Source organism: Phoenix dactylifera, chromosome 4 (assembly GCF_051530095.1).
Source record: "Phoenix dactylifera cultivar Ajwa chromosome 4, Ajwa_hap1_PhDact_Kaust_v1.1, whole genome shotgun sequence".
Lineage (NCBI taxonomy): Eukaryota > Viridiplantae > Streptophyta > Magnoliopsida > Arecales > Arecaceae > Phoenix > Phoenix dactylifera.
The window spans coordinates 34,337,246-34,347,139 of NC_143193.1; the positions used below are offsets into that span (position 1 = coordinate 34,337,246).

General features: G+C 49.5%; 23 non-coding genes and 4 pseudogenes across 23 annotated transcripts; all 27 read right to left on the minus strand.

The window, feature by feature from the left end:
- Window positions 1-213: 213 nt before the first annotated feature.
- LOC149755481 (5S ribosomal RNA) lies at window positions 214-332 on the minus strand. Its single transcript, XR_016404405.1, has one exon. It is a non-coding gene; the product is annotated as a 5S ribosomal RNA (ribosomal RNA).
- Window positions 333-578: 246 nt separating this feature from the next.
- On the minus strand, window positions 579-697 carry LOC149755482 (5S ribosomal RNA). Its single transcript, XR_016400972.1, has one exon. It is a non-coding gene; the product is annotated as a 5S ribosomal RNA (ribosomal RNA).
- Window positions 698-944: 247 nt separating this feature from the next.
- LOC149755483 (5S ribosomal RNA) lies at window positions 945-1,063 on the minus strand (annotated as a pseudogene).
- A 247-nt stretch (window positions 1,064-1,310) lies between these two features.
- LOC149755484 (5S ribosomal RNA) lies at window positions 1,311-1,429 on the minus strand. The gene has a single exon (XR_016406173.1). It is a non-coding gene; the product is annotated as a 5S ribosomal RNA (ribosomal RNA).
- Window positions 1,430-1,675: 246 nt separating this feature from the next.
- Window positions 1,676-1,794, minus strand: LOC149755485 (5S ribosomal RNA; annotated as a pseudogene).
- Window positions 1,795-2,041: 247 nt separating this feature from the next.
- Window positions 2,042-2,160, minus strand: LOC149755486 (5S ribosomal RNA). Its single transcript, XR_016408891.1, has one exon. It is a non-coding gene; the product is annotated as a 5S ribosomal RNA (ribosomal RNA).
- Window positions 2,161-2,406: 246 nt separating this feature from the next.
- Window positions 2,407-2,525, minus strand: LOC149755487 (5S ribosomal RNA). The gene has a single exon (XR_016400973.1). It is a non-coding gene; the product is annotated as a 5S ribosomal RNA (ribosomal RNA).
- A 247-nt stretch (window positions 2,526-2,772) lies between these two features.
- LOC149755488 (5S ribosomal RNA) lies at window positions 2,773-2,891 on the minus strand. Its single transcript, XR_016400628.1, has one exon. It is a non-coding gene; the product is annotated as a 5S ribosomal RNA (ribosomal RNA).
- Window positions 2,892-3,137: 246 nt separating this feature from the next.
- Window positions 3,138-3,256, minus strand: LOC149755489 (5S ribosomal RNA). Its single transcript, XR_016400974.1, has one exon. It is a non-coding gene; the product is annotated as a 5S ribosomal RNA (ribosomal RNA).
- Window positions 3,257-3,503: 247 nt separating this feature from the next.
- LOC149755490 (5S ribosomal RNA) lies at window positions 3,504-3,622 on the minus strand (annotated as a pseudogene).
- Window positions 3,623-3,869: 247 nt separating this feature from the next.
- LOC149755491 (5S ribosomal RNA) lies at window positions 3,870-3,988 on the minus strand. Its single transcript, XR_016406125.1, has one exon. It is a non-coding gene; the product is annotated as a 5S ribosomal RNA (ribosomal RNA).
- A 246-nt stretch (window positions 3,989-4,234) lies between these two features.
- On the minus strand, window positions 4,235-4,353 carry LOC149755492 (5S ribosomal RNA). Its single transcript, XR_016408917.1, has one exon. It is a non-coding gene; the product is annotated as a 5S ribosomal RNA (ribosomal RNA).
- A 245-nt stretch (window positions 4,354-4,598) lies between these two features.
- Window positions 4,599-4,717, minus strand: LOC149755493 (5S ribosomal RNA). Its single transcript, XR_016403241.1, has one exon. It is a non-coding gene; the product is annotated as a 5S ribosomal RNA (ribosomal RNA).
- A 246-nt stretch (window positions 4,718-4,963) lies between these two features.
- On the minus strand, window positions 4,964-5,081 carry LOC149755494 (5S ribosomal RNA). Its single transcript, XR_016407210.1, has one exon. It is a non-coding gene; the product is annotated as a 5S ribosomal RNA (ribosomal RNA).
- A 247-nt stretch (window positions 5,082-5,328) lies between these two features.
- On the minus strand, window positions 5,329-5,447 carry LOC149755495 (5S ribosomal RNA). The gene has a single exon (XR_016408126.1). It is a non-coding gene; the product is annotated as a 5S ribosomal RNA (ribosomal RNA).
- Window positions 5,448-5,694: 247 nt separating this feature from the next.
- LOC149755496 (5S ribosomal RNA) lies at window positions 5,695-5,813 on the minus strand. The gene has a single exon (XR_016406126.1). It is a non-coding gene; the product is annotated as a 5S ribosomal RNA (ribosomal RNA).
- A 246-nt stretch (window positions 5,814-6,059) lies between these two features.
- LOC149755497 (5S ribosomal RNA) lies at window positions 6,060-6,178 on the minus strand (annotated as a pseudogene).
- Window positions 6,179-6,423: 245 nt separating this feature from the next.
- Window positions 6,424-6,542, minus strand: LOC149755498 (5S ribosomal RNA). Its single transcript, XR_016403363.1, has one exon. It is a non-coding gene; the product is annotated as a 5S ribosomal RNA (ribosomal RNA).
- Window positions 6,543-6,789: 247 nt separating this feature from the next.
- LOC149755499 (5S ribosomal RNA) lies at window positions 6,790-6,908 on the minus strand. The gene has a single exon (XR_016408127.1). It is a non-coding gene; the product is annotated as a 5S ribosomal RNA (ribosomal RNA).
- A 246-nt stretch (window positions 6,909-7,154) lies between these two features.
- LOC149755500 (5S ribosomal RNA) lies at window positions 7,155-7,273 on the minus strand. Its single transcript, XR_016402440.1, has one exon. It is a non-coding gene; the product is annotated as a 5S ribosomal RNA (ribosomal RNA).
- Window positions 7,274-7,520: 247 nt separating this feature from the next.
- On the minus strand, window positions 7,521-7,639 carry LOC149755501 (5S ribosomal RNA). The gene has a single exon (XR_016404910.1). It is a non-coding gene; the product is annotated as a 5S ribosomal RNA (ribosomal RNA).
- Window positions 7,640-7,885: 246 nt separating this feature from the next.
- Window positions 7,886-8,004, minus strand: LOC149755502 (5S ribosomal RNA). Its single transcript, XR_016405335.1, has one exon. It is a non-coding gene; the product is annotated as a 5S ribosomal RNA (ribosomal RNA).
- Window positions 8,005-8,250: 246 nt separating this feature from the next.
- On the minus strand, window positions 8,251-8,369 carry LOC149755503 (5S ribosomal RNA). Its single transcript, XR_016400975.1, has one exon. It is a non-coding gene; the product is annotated as a 5S ribosomal RNA (ribosomal RNA).
- Window positions 8,370-8,616: 247 nt separating this feature from the next.
- On the minus strand, window positions 8,617-8,735 carry LOC149755504 (5S ribosomal RNA). Its single transcript, XR_016408128.1, has one exon. It is a non-coding gene; the product is annotated as a 5S ribosomal RNA (ribosomal RNA).
- Window positions 8,736-8,981: 246 nt separating this feature from the next.
- On the minus strand, window positions 8,982-9,100 carry LOC149755505 (5S ribosomal RNA). Its single transcript, XR_016402442.1, has one exon. It is a non-coding gene; the product is annotated as a 5S ribosomal RNA (ribosomal RNA).
- A 247-nt stretch (window positions 9,101-9,347) lies between these two features.
- Window positions 9,348-9,466, minus strand: LOC149755506 (5S ribosomal RNA). The gene has a single exon (XR_016404912.1). It is a non-coding gene; the product is annotated as a 5S ribosomal RNA (ribosomal RNA).
- Window positions 9,467-9,711: 245 nt separating this feature from the next.
- Window positions 9,712-9,830, minus strand: LOC149755507 (5S ribosomal RNA). The gene has a single exon (XR_016408129.1). It is a non-coding gene; the product is annotated as a 5S ribosomal RNA (ribosomal RNA).
- Between the last annotated feature and the right edge of the window lie 64 nt (window positions 9,831-9,894).

The following is a 9,894-nucleotide window of genomic DNA, read 5'->3' on the forward strand; positions in this document are numbered from 1 at the left end:
AGCAGCAGACCTCGACGGCCCGAGACATTCGCGCCGCCGGGGCCGTTCTGGCGTAGGATTCAACGCGCTGGTCCCGCTATGCTGCATGGCACCGCCAGTCTCCGGACTCAGTTTATTTTCGGAGGAAAAAAATTATCCGAAGTGGAAAAGCCAAAAGCCGAAAAATTAAAAATAAATATTATCAAAAAATAAAAAAAGGGGCAAAAAATAAATGGGGTGCAACACGAGGACTTCCCGGGGGGTCACCCATCCTAGTACTACTCTCGCCCAAGCACGCTTAACTGCGGAGTTCTGATGGGATCCGGTGCATTAGGGCTGGTATGATCGCACCCATGACAAGCCCTTCGAAACTCCTTTTTATGACAAAGCAGCCGGTCTCGACGGCCCGAGACATTCGCGCCGCCAGGGCCGTTCTGGCGTAGGATTCAACGCGCTGGTCCCGCTATGCTGCATGGCACCGCCAGTCTCCGGACTCAGTTTATTTTCGGGGAAAAAAATTATCCGAAGAGGAAAAGCCAAAAGCCGAAAAATTAAAAATAAATATTATCAAAAAATAAAAAAGCGGGCAAAAAATAAAAGGGGTGCAACACGAGGACTTCCCAGGGGGGCACCCATCCTAGTACTACTCCCGCCCAAGCACGCTTAACTGCGGAGTTCTGATGGGATCCGGTGCATTAGTGCTGGTATGATCGCACCCATGACATTTCCTTCGAAACTCACTTATATGACAAAGCAGCAGACCTCGACGGCCCGAGACATTCGCGCCGCCGGGGCCGTTCTGGCGTTGGATTCAACGCGCTGGTCCCGCTATGCTGCATGGCACCGCCAGTCTCCGGACTCAGTTTATTTTCGGGGGAAAAAAATTATCCGAAGTGGAAAAGCCAAAAGCCGAAAAATTAAAAATAAATATTATCAAAAAATAAAAAAACGGGCAAAAAATAAATGGGGTGCAACACGAGGACTTTCCGGGGGGTCACCCATCCTAGTACTACTCTCGCCCAAGCACGCTTAACTGCGAAATTCTGATGGGATCCGGTACATTAGTGCTGGTATGATCGCACCCATGACAAGCCCTTCGAAACTCCGTTTTATGACAAAGCAGCCGGTCTCGACGGCCCGAGACATTCGCGCCGCCAGGGCCGTTCTGGCGTAGGATTCAACGCGCTGGTCCCGCTATGCTGCATGGCATAGCCAATCTCCGGACTCAGTTTATTTTCGGGGAGAAAAAATTATCCGAAGAGGAAAAGCCAAAGGCCGAAAAATTAAAAATAAATATCACCAAAAAATAAAAAAGCGGGCAAAAAATAAAAGGGGTGCAACACGAGGACTTTCCATAGGGTCACCCATCCTAGTACTACCCTCGCCTAAGCACGCTTAACTGCGGAGTTCTGATGGGATCCGGTGCATTAGTGCTGGTATGATCGCACCCATGACATGCCCTTCGAAACTCCCTTTTATGACAAAGCAGCCGACCTCGACGGCCCGAGACATTCACGCCGCCGGGGCCATTCTGGCGTAGGATTCAACGCGCTGGTCCCGCTATGCTGCATGGCACCGCCAGTCTCCGGACTCAGTTTATTTTCGGGGGAAAAAATTATCCGAAGAGGAAAAGCCAAAAGCCGAAAAATTAAAAATAAATAATATCAAAAAATAAAAAAGCGGGCAAAAAATAAAAGGGGGGCAACACGAGGACTTACCAGGGGGTCACCCATCCTAGTACTACTCTCGCCCAAGCACGCTTAACTGCGGAGTTTTGATGGGATCCGGTGCATTAGTGCTGGTATGATCACACCCATGACAAGCCCTTCGAAACTCCCTTTTATGACAAAGCAGCAGACCTCGACGGCCCGAGACATTCGCGCCGCCGGGGCTGTTCTGGCGTAGAATTCAACGCGCTGGTCCCGCTATGCGGCATGGCACCGCCTGTCTCCGAACTCAGTTTATTTTGGGAGGAAAAAAATTATCCGGAGTGGTAAAGCCAAAAGCCGAAAAATTAAAAATAAATATTATCAAAAAATAAAAAAGCGGGCAAAAAATTGAAGGGGTGCAACACGAGGACTTCCCAGAGGGTCACCCATCCTAGTACTACTCTCGCCCAAGCATGCTTAACTGCGGAGTTCTGATGGAATCCGGTGCATTAGTGCTGGTATGATCGTACCCATGACATGCCCTTCGAAACTCCCTTTTATGACAAAGCAGCAGACCTCGACGGCCCGAGACATTCGCGCCGGCGGGGCCGTTCTGGCGTAGGATTCAACGCGCTGGTCCCGCTATGCTGCATGGCACCGCCAGTCTCCGGACTCAGTTTATTTTCGGGAGAAAAAATTATCTGAAGAGGAAAAGCCAAAAGCCGAAAAATTAAAAATAAATATTATCAAAAAATAAAAAAGCGGGCAAAAAATAAAAGGGGTGCAACACGAGGACTTCCCAGGGGGGCACCCATCCTAGTACTACTCCCGCCCAAGCACGCTTAACTGCGGAGTTCTGATGGGATCCGGTGCATTAGTGCTGGTATGATCGCACCCATGACATTCCCTTCGAAACTCTCTTATATGACAAAGCAGCAGACCTCGACGGCCCGAGACATTCGCGCCGCCGGGGCCGTTCTGGCGTAGGATTCAACGCGCTGGTCCCGCTATGCTGCATGGCACCGCCAGTCTCCGGACTCAGTTTATTTTCGGAGGAAAAAAATTATCCGAAGTGGAAAAGCCAAAAGCCGAAAAATTAAAAATAAATATTATCAAAAAATAAAAAAAGGGGCAAAAAATAAATGGGGTGCAACACGAGGACTTCCCGGGGGGTCACCCATCCTAGTACTACTCTCGCCCAAGCACGCTTAACTGCGGAGTTCTGATGGGATCCGGTGCATTAGTGCTGGTATGATCGCACCCATGACAAGCCCTTCAAAACTCCTTTTTATGACAAAGCAGCCGGTCTCGACGGCCCGAGACATTCGCGCCGCCAGGGCCGTTCTGGCGTAGGATTCAACGCGCTGGTCCCGCTATGCTGCATGGCACCGCCAGTCTCCGGACTCAGTTTATTTTCGGGGGAAAAAATTATCCGAAGAGGAAAAGCCAAAAGCCGAAAAATTAAAAATAAATATTATCAAAAAATAAAAAAGCGGGCAAAAAATAAAAGGGGTGCAACACGAGGACTTCCCAGGGGGGCACCCATCCTAGTACTACTCCCGCCCAAGCACGCTTAACTGCGGAGTTCTGATGGGATCCGGTGCATTAGTGCTGGTATGATCGCACCCATGACATTTCCTTCGAAACTCACTTATATGACAAAGCAGCAGACCTCGACGGCCCGAGACATTCGCGCCGCCGGGGCCGTTCTGGCGTAGGATTCAACGCGCTGGTCCCGCTATGCTGCATGGCACCGGCAGTCTCCGGACTCAGTTTATTTTCGGGGGAAAAAAATTATCCGAAGTGGAAAAGCCAAAAGCCGAAAAATTAAAAATAAATATTATCAAAAAATAAAAAAACGGGCAAAAAATAAATGGGGTGCAACACGAGGACTTTCCGGGGGGTCACCCATCCTAGTACTACTCTCGCCCAAGCACGCTTAACTGCGAAATTCTGATGGGATCCGGTACATTAGTGCTGGTATGATCGCACCCATGACAAGCCCTTCGAAACTCCGTTTTATGACAAAGCAGCCGGTCTCGACGGCCCGAGACATTCGCGCCGCCAGGGCCGTTCTGGCGTAGGATTCAACGCGCTGGTCCCGCTATGCTGCATGGCATAGCCAATCTCCGGACTCAGTTTATTTTGGGAGGAAAAAAATTATCCGGAGTGGAAAAGCCAAAAGCCGAAAAATTAAAAATAAATATTATCAAAAAATAAAAAAGCGGGCAAAAAATTAAAGGGGTGCAACACGAGGACTTCCCAGAGGGTCACCCATCCTAGTACTACTCTCGCCCAAGCATGCTTAACTGCGGAGTTCTGATGGAATCCGGTGCATTAGTGCTGGTATGATCGCACCCATGACATGCCCTTCGAAACTTCCTTTTATGACAAAGCAGCAGACCTCGACGGCCCGAGACATTCGCGCTGGCGGGGCCGTTCTGGCATAGGATTCAACGCGCTGGTCCCGCTATGCTACATGGCACCGCCAGTCTCCGGACTCAGTTTATTTTCGGGGGAAAAAATTATCCGAAGAGGAAAAGCCAAAAGCCGAAAAATTAAAAATAAATATTATCAAAAAATAAAAAAGCGGGCAAAAAATAAAAGGGGTGCAACACGAGGACTTCCCAGGGGGGCACCCATCCTAGTTCTACTCCTGCCCAAGCACGCTTAACTGCGGAGTTCTGATGGGATCCGGTGCATTAGTGCTGGTATGATCGCACCCATGACATTCCCTTCGAAACTCTCTTATATGACGAAGCAGCAGACCTCGACGGCCCGAGACATTCCGCCGCCGGGGCCGTTCTGGCATAGAATTCAACGCGCTGGTCCCGCTATGCTGCATGGCACCGCCAGTCTCCGGACTCAGTTTATTTTCGGGGGAAAAAAATTATCCGAAGTGGAAAAGCCAAAAGCCGAAAAATTAAAAATAAATATTATCAAAAAATAAAAAAAGGGCAAAAAATAAATGGGGTGCAACACGAGGATTTCCCGGGGGGTCACCCATCCTAGTACTACTCTCGCCCAAGCACGCTTAACTGCGGAGTTCTGATGGGATCCAGTGCATTAGTGCTGGTATGATCGCACCCATGACAAGCCCTTCGAAACTCCTTTTTATGACAAAGCAGCCGGTCTCGACGGCCCGAGACATTCGCGCCGCCAGGGCCGTTCTGGCGTAGGATTCAATGCGCTGGTCCCGCTATGCTGCATGGCACCGCCAGTCTCCGGACTTAGTTTATTTTCGGGGAAAAAAATTATCTGAAGAGGAAAAGCCAAAAGCCGAAAAATTAAAAATAAATATTATCAAAAAATAAAAAAGCGGGCAAAAAATAAAAGGGGTGCAACACGAGGACTTCCCAGGGGGCACCCATCCTAGTACTACTCCCGCCCAAGCACGCTTAACTGCGGAGTTCTGATGGGATCCGGTGCATTAGTGCTGGTATGATCGCATCCATGACATTTCCTTGGAAACTCTCTTATATGACAAAGCAGCAGACCTCGACAGCCCGAGACATTCGCGCCGCCGGGGCCGTTCTGGCGTAGGATTCAACGCGCTGGTCCCGCTATGCTGCATGGCACCGCCAGTCTCCGGACTCAGTTTATTTTCGGGGGAAAAAAATTATCCGAAGTGGAAAAGCCAAAAGCCGAAAAATTAAAAATAAATATTATCAAAAAATAAAAAAACGGGCAAAAAATAAATGGGGTGCAGCACGAGGACTTCCCGGGGGGTCACCCATCCTAGTACTACTCTCGCCGAAGCACGCTTAACTGCGGAGTTCTGATGGGATCCGGTGCATTAGTGCTGGTATGATCGCACCCATGACAAGCCCTTCGAAACTCCTTTTTATGACAAAGCAGCCGGTCTCGACGGCCCGAGACATTCGCGCCGCCAGGGCCGTTCTGGCGTAGGATTCAACGCGCTGGTCCCGCTATGCTGCATGGCACCGCCAGTCTCCGAACTCAGTTTATTTTGGGAGGAAAAAAATTATCCGGAGTGGAAAAGCCAAAAGCCGAAAAATTAAAAATAAATATTATCAAAAAATAAAAAAGCGGGCAAAAAATTAAAGGGGTGCAACACGAGGACTTCCCAGAGGGTCACCCATCCTAGTACTACTCTCGCCCAAGCATGCTTAACTGCGGAGTTCTGATGGAATCCGGTGCATTAGTGCTGGTATGATCGCACCCATGACATGCCCTTCGAAACTTCCTTTTATGACAAAGCAGCAGACCTCGACGGCCCGAGACATTCGCGCTGGCGGGGCCGTTCTGGCATAGGATTCAACGCGCTGGTCCCGCTATGCTACATGGCACCGCCAGTCTCCGGACTCAGTTTATTTTCGGGGGAAAAAATTATCCGAAGAGGAAAAGCCAAAAGCCGAAAAATTAAAAATAAATATTACCAAAAAATAAAAAAGCGGGCAAAAAATAAAAGGGGTGCAACACGAGGACTTCCCAGGGGGGCACCCATCCTAGTTCTACTCCTGCCCAAGCACGCTTAACTGCGGAGTTCTGATGGGATCCGGTGCATGAGTGCTGGTATGATCGCACCCATGACATTCCCTTCGAAACTCTCTTATATGACAAAGCAGCAGACCTCGACGGCCCGAGACATTCCGCCGCCGGGGCCGTTCTGGCATAGGATTCAACGCGCTGGTCCCGCTATGCTGCATGGCACCGCCAGTCTCCGGACTCAGTTTATTTTCGGGGGAAAAAAATTATCCGAAGTGGAAAAGCCAAAAGCCGAAAAATTAAAAATAAATATTATCAAAAAATAAAAAAAGGGCAAAAAATAAATGGGGTGCAACACGAGGATTTCCCGGGGGGTCACCCATCCTAGTACTACTCTCGCCCAAGCACGCTTAACTGCGGAGTTCTGATGGGATCCGGTGCATTAGTGCTGGTATGATCGCATCCATGACATTTCCTTGGAAACTCTCTTATATGACAAAGCAGCAGACCTCGACGGCCCGAGACATTCGCGCCGCCGGGGCCGTTCTGGCGTAGGATTCAACGCGCTGGTCCCGCTATGCTGCATGGCACCGCCAGTCTCCGGACTCAGTTTATTTTCGGGGGAAAAAAATTATCCGAAGTGGAAAAGCCAAAAGCCGAAAAATTAAAAATAAATATTATCAAAAAATAAAAAAACGGGCAAAAAATAAATGGGGTGCAGCACGAGGACTTCCCGGGGGGTCACCCATCCTAGTACTACTCTCGCCGAAGCACGCTTAACTGCGGAGTTCTGATGGGATCCGGTGCATTAGTGCTGGTATGATCGCACCCATGACAAGCCCTTCGAAACTCCTTTTTATGACAAAGCAGCCGGTCTCGACGGCCCGAGACATTCGCGCCGCCAGGGCCGTTCTGGCGTAGGATTCAACGCGCTGGTCCCGCTATGCTGCATGGCACCGCCAGTCTCCCGACTCAGTTTATTTTCGGGGGAAAAAATTATCCGAAGAGGAAAAGCCAAAAGCCGAAAAATTAAAAATAAATATTATCAAAAAATAAAAAAGCGGGCAAAAAATAAAAGGGGTGCAACACGAGGACTTTCCATAGGGTCACCCATCCTAGTACTACCCTCGCCCAAGCACGCTTAACTGCGGAGTTCTGATGGGATCCGGTGCATTAGTGCTGGTATGATCGCACCCATGACATGCCCTTCGAAACTCCCTTTTATGACAAAGCAGCCGACCTCGACGGCCCGAGACATTCACGCCGCCGGGGCCGTTCTGGCGTAGGATTCAACGCGCTGGTCCCGCTATGCTGCATTGCACCGCCAGTCTCCGGACTCAGTTTATTTTCGAGAGAAAAAAATTATCCGAAGAGGAAAAGCCAAAAGCCGAAAAATTAAAAATAAATATTATCAAAAAATAAAAAAGCGGGCAAAAAATAAAAGGGGTGCAACACGAGGACTTCCTAGGGGGTCACCCATCCTAGTACTACTCTCGCCCAAGCACGCTTAACTGCGGAGTTCAGATGGGATCCGGTGCATTAGTGCTGGTATGATCGCACCTATGACAAGCCCTTCGAAACTCCCTTTTATGACAAAGCAGCAGGTCTCGACGGCCCGAGACATTCGCACCGCCGGGGCCGTTCTGGCGTAGGATTCAACGCGCTGGTCCCGCTTTGCTGCATGGCACCGCCAGTCTCCGGACTCAGTTTATTTTCGGGGGAAAAAAATTATCCGAAGTGGAAAAGCCAAAAGCCGAAAAATTAAAAATAAATATTATCAAAAAATAAAAAAAGGGCAAAAAATAAATGGGGTGCAACACGAGGATTTCCCGGGGGGTCACCCATCCTAGTACTACTCTCGCCCAAGCACGCTTAACTGCAGAGTTCTGATGGGATCCAGTGCATTAGTGCTGGTATGATCGCACCCATGACAAGCCCTTCGAAACTCCTTTTTATGACAAAGCAGCCGGTCTCGACGGCCCGAGACATTCGCGACGCCAGGGCCGTTCTGGCGTAGGATTCAATGCGCTGGTCCCGCTATGCTGCATGGCACCGCCAGTCTCCGGACTCAGTTTATTTTCGGGGGAAAAAATTATCTGAAGAGGAAAAGCCAAAAGCCGAAAAATTAAAAATAAATATTATCAAAAAATAAAAAAGCGGGCAAAAAATAAAAGGGGTGCAACACGAGGACTTCCCAGGGGGGCACCCATCCTAGTACTACTCCCGCCCAAGCACGCTTAACTGCGGAGTTCTGATGGGATCCGGTGCATTAGTGCTGGTATGATCGCACCCATGACATTTCCTTCGAAACTCTCTTATATGACAAAGCAGCAGACCTCGACGGCCCGAGACATTCGCGCCGCCGGGGCCGTTCTGGCGTAGGATTCAACGCGCTGGTCCAGCTATGCTGCATGGCACCGCCAGTCTCCGGACTCAGTTTATTTTCGGGGAAAAAAAATTATCCGAAGTGGAAAAGCCAAAAGCCGGAAAATTAAAAATAAATATTATCAAAAAATAAAAAAACGGGCAAAAAATAAATGGGGTGCAGCACGAGGACTTCCCGGGGGGTCACCCATCCTAGTACTACTCTCGCCGAAGCACGCTTAACTGCGGAGTTCTGATGGGATCCGGTGCATTAGTGCTGGTATGATCGCACCCATGACAAGCCCTTCGAAACTCCTTTTTATGACAAAGCAGCCGGTCTCGACGGCCCGAGACATTCGCGCCGCCAGGGCCGTTCTGGCGTAGGATTCAACGCGCTGGTCCCGCTATGCTGCATGGCACCGCCAGTCTCCGGACTCAGTTTATTTTCGGGGGAAAAATTTGTCCGAAGAGGAAAAGCCAAAAGCCGAAAAATTAAAAATAAATATTATCAAAAAATAAAAAAGCGGGCAAAAAATAAAAGGGGTGCAACACGAGGACTTTCCATAGGGTCACCCATCCTAGTACTACCCTCGCCCAAGCACGCTTAACTGCGGAGTTCTGATGGGATCCGGTGCATTAGTGCTGGTATGATCGCACCCATGACATGCCCTTCGAAACTCCCTTTTATGACAAAGCAGCCGACCTCGACGGCCCGAGACATTCGCGCCGCCGGGGCCGTTCTGGCGTAGGATTCAATGCGCTGGTCCCGCTATGCTGCATTGCACCGCCAGTCTCCGGACTCAGTTTATTTTCGAGGGAAAAAAATTATCCGAAGAGGAAAAGCCAAAAGCCGAAAAATTAAAAATAAATATTATGAAAAAATAAAAAAGCGGGCAAAAAATAAAAGGGGTGCAACACGAGGACTTCCTAGGGGGTCACCCATCCTAGTACTACTCTCGCCCAAGCACGCTTAACTGCGGAGTTCAGATGGGATCCGGTGCATTAGTGCTGGTATGATCGCACCTATGACAAGCCCTTCGAAACTCCCTTTTATGACAAAGCAGCAGGTCTCGACGGCCCGAGACATTCGCACCGCCGGGGCCGTTCGGGCGTAGGATTCAACGCGCTGGTCCCGCTTTGCTGCATGGCACCGCCAGTCTCCGGACTCAGTTTTTTTTCCGAGGAAAAAAATTATCCGAAGCGGAAAAGCCAAAAGCCGAAAAATTAAAAATAAATATTATCAAAAAATAAAAAAAGGCAAAAAATAAAAGGGGTGCAGCACGAGGACTTCCCGGGGGGTCACCCATCCTAGTACTACTCTCGCCGAAGCACGCTTAACTGCGGAGTTCTGATGGGATCCGGTGCATTAGTGCTGGTATGATCGCACCCATGACAAGCCCTTCGAAACTCCTTTTTATGACAAAGCAGCCGGTCTCGACGGCCCGAGACATTC